Raw genomic sequence first — 14511 nt, 5'->3', positions numbered from 1 at the left:
CAAAATGAATTGGACAAGTATTTTCCAAAAAAATTTAAAAATTTTGTAAGGAAAGATTTTTGAAGCATATTTTCAAAAAGAAAATTTTAAATGTCAAATATTTTTCAAAAAGATAGGGATTTTGAAATCCGAGTGTAACTTAGAAGATTTTGAAATATAAGTTGAAAGCATATTTTCGGAAATGTTTTCCAAAAATATTTTTAAATATAAGTTGAAAGTATCTTCTCAGAAAGTTTTCAAAAAAAATTGAAAGTAAGATTTTGAAGCATAAATTCTTTTGAGAAAGAAATTTTGAAAAGCATTTTAAAAATTTTCAAGTATTTTTTCAAAACATAGAGTGATTTTTAAAATATAAGAATAGCTTAGAAAATTTTGAAATCGAAGGATAATTTGAGAAATAATTTGAAAAAGGGAGAAAATATTTAAGTTGAAAGCATCTTTCAAAATTGTTTTCTAAATATTTTGACAAAAAAAAATTCTAAAAATTCTTTTTTTTTTTTAAAAAAAAAACTTGGTCTTTCAAGGGAGCCTCCCTTTAACTTGACACACCCTTAAGACATCCTTATAAACCACAAAGAAGACATACCTAAGTGTCTAAGGGTTTAGGAGATTAGGTTGACCTATGGATTTAGAGTCTAAGTGTCGATTGACCATTTTAAAAGATGTATAGATTTTCAAAAATGTATATATAATACATTCAATGAAACATGAAATATCATTAAACATTATTATGTAAATGACTATTTTGAAATATTTTTTTATAGAATATTCCTTAGATTTTCGAAAATCTTTTCAAAAATATTTTAAATTTATATTTTCCTAACATCTCACTTGTTCTATGTCTCAGTACACACAAATACCGTAGTCTTATATGTTTTGTGAGATGGATTTTTCAATTTTAATTTATCTAATTTGAAATATTGTTTGTCTAAGGAAGTTTGATCTTGTATTCAAACTTAGCTTTGGGGTCTATTAAACTAGTGTTTTTAGAATATAATAAACTTTAGGTTGTGATGAGTCACATGAATATCATTAAAGTAACCATGTACGAATGTACCTAAGACAGCTTTTCTAAAACATCCAACCCAAGGGATTTAATATTAAGTCTTGGTCTAACTAGCCTAGATTGAACTGAGATAGCTTCAGCTAGATCCACAAAGTTGATTGCACCAAGTAGAATGCTCATGATTCAACTAGACATGCGTCGACTGAGCTTTCTTAGCCTACTATCATCTCAACCCTCTTCGATGTTGTTGGTCAAGATTTAATTCCTTTGTCTTATATTTTCTTTTAAGGATGACAATGGGGTGAGTTGAAACTTGACCCTGTAATAAACCCGCCCTGAGGGGGCTGGTTTAGACTTGCCTAAACGTGTCTCAAGGCGGATCCGGGACGGGTCACGAGTTTAACCGAACCTGCCTCGTATAATATTTTTTATTTTTTATTAATTGAATAAAAATTGATAAATTTTAATTTGTGATAATATTTTTTGGTTATAAAATATTATTAATATAAATGTTAAAAATAAATTTAATGTTTAATTAATTTTTAAAATTTTTATTTTGTATTTCAAAAAAATAAAATATGATGAGTCTAACCTAGATCCGCCCCGCTGGGTTCGTAGGGCGGGGCAGGGCGGGTCTAAAGGGAGGCAGGGTGAGTCTTGGATTTGGTTCTATTCCAAATCCATATGCATGTATTTTATCCATGCTTTTAATTGTTTATCTTAGAACATATAGAAAAGAAAATAGGGATGATAACGAATCCAGATTGGTTAACATTATTAGAGTTGTCATCTCACTAGAGAAAATTTTTTACAGTGTGTCATAACTAGGAGTCGATCTTTACCTGCCACCATTGGTTAATCGTTTGAAAGGTCTAACTAGTGTAATTAAATTTGAGTTGATTAATTCAAAGTTATGTTTATTAATTAACTTAGAATTATTAATAATCAAATTTAAATTATTGAATAAATCTGAATTAATTGATTTATCTTCCAGATTAATCTTTTCATTAGTCAAATGAACTTATCAAGATTTATGACGACTTGATATAAGTCTTTATTGACTTATCAAAGTCTTGATTAAATCGATTGTGTTTTTTCTTATTATTTGAATTATTCAAATTAATTTTAATCTTTTTAATTAATTTTGAATTAATTGACTTTATATAAATTAATTTATTTTTGTTAATTAAATTTGAATTTATTAAGTTTAGATTAATTATATTAAGGTCATCACATCCAATTTACTAGCATAATTGGAAAGATCTAAAATAGTATGCATAGCAAACGTAAGATTTTCATACAATTTGAAGACCTTAATTGCTCCCCTAGATCTTTGATCTTTTCTATGGATATTTATTTGTATAGTGTTCTTTTTCTTGCACTTAAAACATGTTATGTGTAATTTAAATTTATAATTGGAGTACTTGTCGAACCCTCGTTAGGATTTTCCCCCTTAACTATTGATGGTTCAAACTAGGGCTCGAATTTGGACTCGGACTTAAGTTTGACTTGATCTTCTAGTTTCAATAGATCCTCGTGAAGCTCGATTAACCAAGTCCAAAGCTGATGGACATTCTCGTACTTTCCTACTATTTGTACAATTTTATTAGGTATACTATTTAAAATTAAATGACTTACCTTTTGATTTGCTTTTGAGTTTGTTGATGGTCCCTTTAGTGCCACCCAACCGTCGAAGTCACCACTTAGTATGAAATTCTCCAATTATGACCTCTAAATTTCAAAAGATTTTGTCTGGTAAGGTGGTGGTTCGTAGATGTATCGACCGAACTTTCCATCGTACTTTATATGCTTTCTGCACCTTTTTATTAAACAAATAAGAGAAAAGAAGATAAAACAATTTATACCTCTAGCTTGCTCCTCATGCAGTTAGTCCAATGAAGAACCTCATGCTTTGATATCAATTTGTAGGATCTTGTTCGATGTTAAAGAGAGGGCGAATATCATAACTAAAAATTTTTCATTCTTTTCTATTAGAGTTGCTGGAAACACAGTGGAATAAAAAATAAACAAAAAGAATAAAAAACACCAAAATTTACTTGGTTCCTAACCCCTATAATTAGTATATCCAAAGTATGCACTCAGTATGAGTCCACTAATTCCTTTCTCCTTTCTAAACACTTTCTGGAGTCAGAGAAATCTTGTACGGTTTCAGTAAAGCAATCACAAATACAAAATAATTGTAATATAAAAAACAAGTATGTAAGTAAAAACAAACTCAAGTTGTTCCTGTTTGAAGGCCTGAATGCCACGACACTCTTCGTAGCGCTTTCTAGACAACACGAGCAAAACTTTAGAGCAATTTTGAGAGCTGAGAATGAGAGATGTGATTGATGTAGTTGTTTTGAGGCACTGCCATGACTTCCCTTTTATATATCTCAATCGACAGTTCTCTGATTGTTTGGACACTCCTTCGGTCAATTAGACCTTTGTTGACTCAACTGCAAACTCGATCCTATTTAGGCTAAGTTTTGATCGACTAGAACACCCTCCGATTGCTTGGAGCTTAGTTAGAACTTATCCCGGGGCCGACTTGTGTGAACCAGATCACGTCGACTTCTGGTCGATCAGACCCTTTCAATAGATCAGACTTTTGGTCGACCGAACTTTTGGTTGATCGGAATACCTTCCGTTCAACTGGATCATGAGTTTGGTGATCCAAATCATTTACCAACCGATCCTGCTTAAGCATTTGTCCAACTGTTGTTTTCTGCAAAACAAACAAGCAAACAATATGCAAAACCAAGTACTTGGTTTACCTAACCTACTATGTTCACTTGTTAGGAGTTTACTCAATCAAGACTTCTCTCTTTGCCAAGTGTTTAGGTCCCAGTTAACACACTTTGGATTTAACCTAATTCTTGTTGGTCCTAAGTGTACAATATTTAATCTAGAGTTTTGATATATGACAAGGTTAAAGTTAGGTTAGTTGTGATCAAGCAACTTATGTCAAGTTTGTAGGTGCATGTTACTTGATAGGTGTTGAAGTCTTGGTTGTGAACCAAATAGTGACTAAGCCCTAGTAAATCTAGGCATCTGAAGTCCTAATTGGAAATCAGGTATGAGCTAAGTCTTGGTTAAAGATTAAGTAACAAATTCCTAGCTGAAGGCTAGATGAATCAAGTCCAAATGGTGAAGGCTTGACAAACAAATTCTTAACCGGAGTCTAGATGGATCAACTCCAAGTGGTGAAGGCTTGGCAGAAAAATTCTTAACTGGAAGCTTGGTGATGTTATATTTGAGAGTGTCCTAAAAACAATCACTTTAAAGATTGTATTATTTATTTGATAAATAAAATTTACTATTTGAGTGTGTATTCTATATGTATGTGATTTAATCTTAAACTCAATTAATAAAGTTTACAATACAATGCATATGATAAGAGAAATTATGATTGGAATTATGTGAATATCTCATTATACTCAATTAGTGAATATCTCATTATGTGTAATTATGTACATATTGAAATATTCCCTAGTCGATAAATTAATGAGATTGAACATCGTCAATTCTGTCAGATTAACACATGTTATATTTCTTCGTTTAACCAAGCAGTTGATTCTTAATGGCTGAAAATATTGGGATGTTGAAAGTTAATATATAGATGCTAATTAAGGATAATTAGTTCATCAGATGTGACCTGTTATAAGATTTTATGTGGTTCTTTATATGTCAATGAAGATCTCATTGCAATTTAGGTGCAAGTTTCCTTAGACTTAAGGTATTCAAGTCATCTTGATCATAGAGGTGTAGGTCTAAGATGATTGAGTATAAGTTAATATGTCTGAAGATGTTTGAATAGCCCATAAGAATTCATCACTTCTTTTATAAAGGAAACATTTACCCTAAGACATCTTGTTGGGATTATTACTTGTAAGTCTTTGGCCAAAACAAAACATTTCAAGAGAACAATTTTCTTAGACATATGTTTGAGAAATTTGAATCCACAAGACAAGGAACTATTACTTGGGCTAGGTGTGACGTAGTCAACCTAGTGGTGACTGACACATACACCATGTCCTAAACTAAGTGGATATAAGATACGTGAAAGGAACATACACATTAATAACTGTAGCTACTGAAAAGTTCAAAATTTGTTTTGAGATTAACTATGATTTTCCGGTCAATTATTACTAGATGTCATTCATGATCTATTCGTAATTAATGGTTAATTATGAATGATTAAATAATTAGAAACCTATTGGGCTACATGTACTATGAGTGTATCCAAAAGAAATAAAACAAGTTTAAGAATAACATTCTCAGATCAAGAGAGACTAAGTCTGGTAGAACCAAACGAAGGGCAATATAGAAAATATTTATTAGGCCAAAAGCAATAGTGGGTCATGTCTCTTGTAGTCAAGTTGGATCCACTTTGATTTAGTTTTAAATCAAATTGGTTGGTTTTTGAAGCAAGTTCATTACAAGCGGATCAGGTTGACTTATTGGGTACAAGTTTGATCTTGGTTATCAAATCTTGATGGAGGTATATAAAACCCCTCCATGAGGGAGACATAAAAAAGATCAATTTGATTAAGTTTTTCTCTCCTGTCCTCTCCCTCTTTTGCCACAGACCCGAGGTGTCGCCGCCGCCCTTGCTATCATCGCCACTTGTTGCTACTGGCTATAAACCCCCAACCACCAGCCTTCAAACCTTAGGCTCCCTACCGCCGAATAGCAACCAACCCCAAGCCACCAGATAACAACCATAAGTTGTTGTCCCCATTGGTATTGTCAACTAAACCTTGCCCCTGGGCACCACTTTATGCCATGGGGTCTTCTCTCATATCATGTCGTCTCCTTCCTTTGTCTAGTACTGAAATGGTGACACGACTTATAGCTTTGTGAAGTCATCTTGAAGCTATCTCAGTGTGGATATGAATAGAGGCAAGTCGTGTGAGACTTGCTAATTGATGTTGTTTCCGTTAAACGTCATCCAATAGGTATAACTCCTAAACGAAGTTTTAATCTATGGTATGTCTTGCACATGTGTTCTTGTAGTTGCGTGTGATGTGTGGTGTAATAATTTAGAAATTTGTTTCACTTTCGTTGTATACTTTTTAAAAACATATTTTGCACACATAGAGATTCACACAAAGTCAACCCCAGCAGGTGAACTAAGTCCAAGTATGTGGAATTAGCTAGGAGCTGATTGCTTGTCACAAGTCCAAGTGTATAGAATTAGCTGGGAGCTAATTGCTTAGTACAAGTCCAAGTGTGTGAAATCAGGAGCTGATTTCTTGGCAACCCAAACTAGATGGGTCAAAATCTAGTCAAGTATGTGTGAGTAACTTTTAATTATATATCCTACTCATTACGTCTAACAACTGCAAGGAATCAGTTCAACAGTTCCAGACGATCGAAGGGAGTTCAGGGCGATTGATCGGTGATAACTCTCAAAGAAGTATTTTGGACGGTCCAAGCTACCATAGATGTGTCGGGGTAACCAAAGCGTATGGGCGACTTGAGAAGCTTACAAGCGACCGAGAGTAACCAAGAGATGAAGTTAATCGACATTCCAAGAGACTCGAGCAAGATCATATTTGACCCTTCTCCATGCGATCGGAGGGCTTCTAGTCAACCAGAGAGTTTCATTAAAGTTATCTCATAGATAGAAGTTCTAGCCACATCAGTACTGATTCAGGCGACTGGGAAGGCTATAGGCGACACATCAACACTGATTCAGGCGACTGGGAAGGTTATAGGCAATCAGACAAGCACTATAAAAGGAGCTTCGAGGTAGAGGTTGAAAATCACTTATTCACTCATCTCTTAATCTCTTGTGCTCATGCTCTAATGCTCTCTCACTTTCTGTGTTGCGATACACTACAATCCGTGCTTAACTTTTGATCGACAACACTTAAAGTAAATTTTCATTTATATTTTGTTAATGTTGGTGCAGTTTGCACTAATGGTCTAACTCAGGTTTTGATGAATGACAAGTAAGTTGAGTTAGATTTTATTGTGATCTAACCACTTGATTAAGTGTGTAGGAAATCCAGCTATGTCAATGGGCCGACCGGATAGCTGGTATACAGTCCAGATAGGTTAACGGGTTGACCAGATATTTGGTGAGAAGTCCAGCTAGGTCAATGGAACGATCAGATAGCTGGCATGAAATCCAGATAGGTCGACGGGTTGACCGGATATCTGACATATTGGTAAGTTAAGGTAATTCACTGGAGGAGAGTGACTTTGTGAAGACGCGCCCAGTTGAGGGACAGTAGGCATCGGTCTAGTTTAAGTCCATTTGGGATCCCTAAACTAAGACCTTAACTACTTCCTGGTTCTGGGAGGACAAAAACTAATTACTACTCTTTATTATTAATTATTATTGTCCTTGTGTTGTAGGTTATTTGGACTAACATTGTTTTGCAGGACAAAGGAGAAAATTTATCGTAGGATGAATAGTGTCCGAAAGCGCCTTCAAGTAGTGAAGGTGCCTTCGTACTGTTCATAGAAGGCGCCTTCCATGGCTATGGAAGGCGCCTTCCATGGCTATGGAAGGCGCCTTCCATAGGATAAATTTTGGGCGTAGTCTCGAATAAGTGTCAGATTGCTCGAGATCAAATTTACCAGGTTGAAGGCACCTTCAATAGCTATGGAAGGCGCCTTCCAAGCCCTATTTAAGGTAGTCTTGAGAAGGCTTTGATAGAACACTGATATACGAGTTACTACACATCCATTTGAGCTTCCAACTACTCCAGGCTTTTGCTACGACTCTGCTGCAAAGCTACTGCGCCCGACAGCTGTTTCGAGGACTTTCGATCGTGGCCAGTAAATCGACAATGACACATGAGCACTCCCATTTCGATCCTTAAGTGTCGGTAATGAATTTTGTTTGTGTACTTAATTTCTACAAAAGGAAAAGTGCAGTGTGTTGCACTTGTTCTAATCCTTTTTGTACTCGATTCCCTCTTCCGGAGGTACTGGAAGAGGTTTTTAGTGGATTACCCATCGGTAGGTCAGCGAGACCTAGGTCTTGGAGTAGGAGTCATCGAAGGCTCCGAACCAAGTAAACTGACTGTGTTTTCTTATGGTTTTTGTTTTCGATTTCTTATATACTTTTCGCTGTATTCACACTCGTGATTTTAAAAAACAGAAAACAAGTTTTTGAAACCCACATGATTCACCCCCCTTTCACGTGCGTATCAATCCAACAAGTGATATTAGAGCAGGTTCTGCTATGAATTAGTGCAACCACCAATCAAGCTGAGGGAAAATATTTTCAGTTGTTTTCTATCTGAATTGGTAAAATTTAACTATTTAGATCAATTTTTTTCGCTCATTTGGTTTTAACTCAAAGTTGGTGCAACACGTCTCACGTTCTTATTTTTTTTTTATCTCAAACACTGCTAATCCAAGACCATGTCTTGAGACATCCTTTCCCTTTTTCTCTTTGTGTGCAAGATTCATGGCTCAAAATGAGGGATACAACATCGTCTGTCCTCCCCTCTTCAATGTTGAAGACTTTCCTACTGGAAGAAGCGAATGGAAGTATACCTGAAGACCGACTTTGCCCAGTGGTTCAGCATCACCAAAGGCTACAAGGCTCTCGTCAACAACACCGGAATTCCAATGGACCCGGAACATTGAAATCCGGAAATGAAGAAGAAGTCTCAGATCAACTTCAAGGCTCTCAACACAATCCAGAGTGGGTTAACGAAGGAATAACTGAACCACGTCGACCCATATGAAAATGCGAAGGAGTTGTGGGATAAACTCATCAAATTGCACACGAGAACCAATGATGCAAAAGTAACAAAATGATACCTTTATTTGAATAAATTATTTAACATAAAAATGTAAAAAGGAGAATCTTCGAGTCAACTACATGCAAAGATAAAAGATATCCTAAATGGGCTTTATACAATCGACCATCAAATGGAGAATCAAGACTTAATAAGGTATGTGTTAAATGCGTTTCCTTGAAATACACTATGGACATCCATCGTGGATACCTATGAGATTTCTAGGAACTTGTCTAAATTAAAATTAGATGAATTATTTTGCGAATTAGAGCTACACGAACAGACTAACGTCAAAACTAAAAGGTATTGCTCTTATTGCAGGAACGTCACAAGAGAAGACTAGAACCAAACTAGAATTAGAAGTTGAGACTGACCAAGACTCAGATGATGAAGAACACCTAGTGAACTTGGTAAGAAAAATATTCACTAGGAGAAAGAAGAATTTCTCAAAAAGGGGTCTGTAGAAGATCAACTCAACATCAAATAGCAACAAAACGAGCGCCACATGTTTCGGGTGCAACAAAAAGGGGCATTACAAGAATGACTGCCCGAATCTGAAGAAAAAGAAGTCCCTCAAAGTGACGTAGGACGAATTGTCTGGAGATGAATTAGACGGTGGAGAACTGAAGCATACTAACTACCTCACGTTGATGGCTTACAAATCAGAATCAAAGAACAAATCGGAAGATGGGTCCGAACCTGAATCGAGCCACGAGTTCGCACTCATTTCCAAAGGTTTCGGTGAGGTATACTTTACTTTAAGAAAAATATTTTTTAAAATTATTACATGTTTAAATAAGAAACTAACTAACTCTTAAAATCACATAAAGAACTAATAAAAGAAAAATAATAAACTTAATGAACAATTAAAATCAAGTTCAACAAATGAACCAATTAAAGTTGAAATCCTAACTCAAGTTGTAAAACTTGAAGAGGATAATTTTAGACTGAAAATTAAAATAATTGAACTAAAAAAATTACTACAAAAATTCACAACTAGATCCAAGTACCTCGATATGATACTTGAGTCACAAAGAGCTATGTACAATTAAGTCCAGACTTGGATACAAGTCTAGCTCAACCAACAAATTATTTATATCCTTAGTTAATCAAAATAAGACTCAAACTAAAGCTTGAGTTCCAAAAGCGTGTCTAACCACGCGAGTAGGAATTAACCAATATTATGTACCTAAAAATGAAATCCATTATATAAAATCAAATCCAACTAAATCCTTAAATTCAAACCAAAATAAATCTTTAAAACTAAATTCTAAACTTAAAAACAAAACAAAATCAAACAAATCAAATTACCATTAAGTCCTCTATAATTATAAAAGTAATCAACACAAACCCAAAACATAAAAATCAAATTCAATAATTTAGGGGGAGACTCCAAATTAGTTGGCACTTCTAAGATAATAACTTACCCGACTGGGTAATTAGGACTAACTAAAATAAGGATAATAGTTTAACTTGATAAGTGTACTGGTGATATTTTGGATGATAGTAGGTTAGGAAAACTCTGTCTATGCATGTTTAGGAAGATATGACATCGACCTGGTGCAATTGGCTTAGTGGAACTAACCGAAACTACCCCTTACAAATCCTAACTAGTTAGATCAAGATTTTGTACTAAGTTCAGTGGATGTGACTATTTGGAAAACCTTGAAGGCATGATTACTCTAATGATGTCCAGGGTGTTGGTGCGGGAAGCATCCAACGATCGAACCTAGGTTTTGATAATGGGAAAGAGATTCAAAGTTAAGATTCCTTGTTATCTAACATGCTTAAAGGAGATTGCAGGAAAGTCCTAAGTGTTCTTAGGTAAAAGTCCTAACTGCAGTTAGGTAAAGTAAAAATCCTAAGGGGTGGTAACCTTAGGTCCTAGGGGGTGGTAACCCTAGGTGAAGGAAAACCCTAGGGGGCGGTAACCCTATGTCTTAGGGGGTGGTAACCCTAGGTGGAGGAAAACCCTAAGGGGCGGCAACTTTCAGTCCTAGGGGGTGGTAATCCTAGGTGATGAAAATCCTAAGGGGAGGGGGGAGGGGGGGGAGGGGTAACCTTAGGTCCTAGGGGTGGCAACTCTAGGTGGAGTAAAACCCTAGGGGCAGTAACCCTAGGTCCTAGGGGGTGGTAACCCTAGGCCAAAAGTCTAGTCGATCTGGAGGACCGGACTGACATCAGGTAATCTTTCCTGAGGGGAGTAGGTGAGGACGTGTTCTCCGCAGTGGGAACAGTAGGCGTCGGGTCGACCTAGGGTTTCCGGTTGGAAATCCGAAGTCAGACCCGGATAGTCCAATGACTGTCGATCACTTGGTTTATCATAGTTCTATTTGTTCTAACTTTGTCTTGCAGAGTATGTTGTTGTTTTGGGACTAACGTGTCTTGCAGGCACAAAAGGAACAAGCTAAGCCTCGAATGAACAGTGTCCGATGCGCCTCCATGGAGCTTGGAGCCGCCTTGGGTGCAAAGCAGAAGTTAGCTACGAAGAGGAGCTGGAGGCACCTCGGACCAGGGCTTGGAGGCGTCTTGGGCTTGGAGGCGCCTTGGACTAGCCATGGAGGGGCCTCAAGCAGGATAAGCGACGAAGGTTTCTGCGCTGATCCACGCGGATGACTCGGGAGGCTTGGGGGCACCTTGGATAGTGTTGGAGGCGCCTCCAGCAGTGCATAAAAGGGGTCTTCGAGTAGCAGTGAAGATCATCAATTCTAAAGTGCTTCTACTACAACGTGCTGCTCCAAAAGACGCCTTGAAGTGCTGCTATAAGCCACCGACGACCCGGAGCTTCAGTTTTAAGATTTCTTGTTGTCGGTATACGTTTTTAATACTGTTAAAATTGTAATACTCTTGTACACTTTTGCGTTATATAGTTGTTTCCCACTGTAAGCGATCAACAATCACGGGCCTTAGAGTAGGAGTCTCCCTAGGCTCCGAACCAAGTAAACCCTTGGTGTCTTTTGTGTGATTGCTTATTTCTTTTATTATTTCTGCTGCATTCCTCATCGTGTTTTTAATTTCAAAATGTGTGAAAGCCACGAGCGCTATTCACCCCCCCTCTACCGCTTCTCGATCCAACAATTGGTATCAGAGCGGGGTTGCTCTGAATTGGTACAACTACCGTTCGATCATTTTTTCGTTTCTTTCTCCTTCGTTTAGGGTAAAAATAAAACCTTACGCCTTTCGTTTTTTCCCTCTAAAATTGTTTTCGAAAAATTCATTCTCATCTCTTCACCGCTCATTAGTATTGATAAAATATCACATTTAGCAAAATTTGATATAATATTTTATTTTTTTTCTCGAAATTCGTGAATTCCTATTTCTATCTTTTTCCCGCACTACTAATCTAAGACCAAGTCTTGGAACAAGTTTTATTGTTTTTATTTTGCGAGATTCCTTCTTAATGGCCTACGAAGATGGGTACAACTCCACATGCCTACCACTTCTATCCGACGAGAATTTCAGATACTGGAAAGACCAGGTGGAGCACCAACTGAAGACCAAAACGGAAATATGGACCATAGTCCTAGTCCATATTGGATTTATTCTCCCCACTGAAGAAGGTGTACCCATCACGTGTAACAAGTGGGATGCACAAACAATAAGGACATTCGAGGCAAATGCAAAAGCAACTTGTATTATCCTATGTGGACTAACAAATTCAGATCTTAATCTAGTTGGAAAGTTCAACAATGCTAAGGAGCTTTGGGACAAATTGCTCAAGCTTTATGAGATCCCTTCAGAGCCAGAAGATCAAATAGAACCTGAGTCTGAATCTGAATTTGAATCCCCAGAGTCAACCTCCGAACTATACTCAGAAGAATTAGAGCATACCGATTTCATAGCATTGATGGCCAAAGACGAGATATTTGAATCAGAGTCAGAATTTGAAATGGCAACAGTCAAGGGGGAAAATCCTATCATGGATCCTAAAGGTAAAATTATAAATTTAAATTTTAAATTTCACGTAACTTGTTTTAAGTGTAGGGAGAGAGGGCACTATAGAAATGAGTGCCCTACTCATAAGATTCGGTCGGCTCAATTGGAGGAGAAGGAGAAAACGATCAGGAAAGGGAAGAAACACATTGAATGCTCTAAGTGCAAATGAATGGGTCACTGCAAAAGACAATGCCCAAAAAGAGACCCAATAATCCAGGGAGAGAAATAAAGGTAAATAAATTTACATTATATGAAAATCCAATCTTTTCAACACATGTCAGTACTCTAAATAATCCTGCTTGCTCTAGTATAGATTTTTCTTCAAAATTGGATATGCATGCTAACAATACAATAAATAGAGTTAATTCAAATCTAAATAAGAATAACTTAAAATTATTTAATAAGCATAAGAAATTAACGTTGAGAAAATTAGAGAAACAAAGAAATATCTTAAAAGAGAAAATAGATAAGTTAGAAAAGATTATTAATAATTTAACTAATCAACAAAATCTAGACTTGGGTTATAAGTCTAAAGTAAAACTTAAACACTACAAACCAAGCTATAATCATGTACTTTTTATTTACTAAACTTAATTTAAATATAACTCAAATCTAATTTATAAATTTAAATAAAATTATCAACAATGTAGGAGAGGCTCCAGAATAGCTGACACCTCCAAAACTAACTTACCCAGCAGGGTAATTAGAACTAATTAGAAAGGGAACAAGTTTAACTTGACCTATGATACTGGTGAAATTTTGGATGATAGTACGTTAGAAAATTTTAGTCTATGCATGTCTAGGAAGATATGACTTCGACCTGGTGCATTTGACTAAGTGGAACTAATCGAAGCTACCCTTTATGGATCCTAACCAGTTAGACCAAGGTTTTGTATTAAATTCAGTGGATAGGACTATTTGGGAAATCTCGAAGGCATTGTTACTTTAATGATGTCCAAGTGATTCACCATAGCCCAGAAGTTTATCCAGAGAATGCCTATTTGTTAAGCTCAAAACTAAACTTAAATCTAACACAAAGTTAAACGAAACCCTATAATTAAACCCAATTCACCTCACAAAATTATAGAATTCCCTGATTTAAAATTTAGATCGGGTGAGATGACTAAGGATCAAAATCAAATTAAATTAAATTAATAATTCAAAATTAAATTAATAATTCAAAATCAAATTCTTTTAAAAACTTATTTTAAAATTCTTTTAAAAACTTATTAAAAATTCTTTTAAAACTTATTTAAAAAATTCATGTAAAAATTATTTTAAAAATCCTTTGAAAATCATTTAAAAATTATTTTAGAAAATCATTTAAAAATTATTTTAAAATCCTTTTGAAATTTATTTAAAAATTATTTTAAAAATACTTTGAAAATCATTTTAAAAATTATTTAAAAATCATTTTAAAAATTATTTGAAAAATCATTTTAAAAATCATTTGAAAAATTATTTTAAAAATTATTTAAAAATCATTTCAAAAATCATTTGAAAAATTATTTAACAATCATTTTAAAAAACAATTTAAAAATCCCCTTGAAAATCATTTTAAAAATTATTTTAAAAATCCCTTTGAAAATCATTTTAAAACTATTTTAAAAATCCTTAGAAAATCATTTAAAAATAATTTGAAAAATCCCTTTTAAAATCATTTAAAGATATTCCATTTTTAAAAATCCATTTGAGAATCAATTTAAAAATTATCTTAAAATCTGATTTGTTATCATAATTATTTTCAAAAAAAAACTAATGATTATTAATTTTTAAATCATAACTAATTTTCAAACCATA

The sequence above is a fragment of the Zingiber officinale genome, chromosome 2A (assembly GCF_018446385.1).
Source record: "Zingiber officinale cultivar Zhangliang chromosome 2A, Zo_v1.1, whole genome shotgun sequence".
NCBI classification, from domain to species: Eukaryota; Viridiplantae; Streptophyta; class Magnoliopsida; order Zingiberales; family Zingiberaceae; genus Zingiber; species Zingiber officinale.
The sequence above is the reverse complement of the archived record's forward strand: the minus strand, read 5'-3'. Positions refer to the sequence as shown.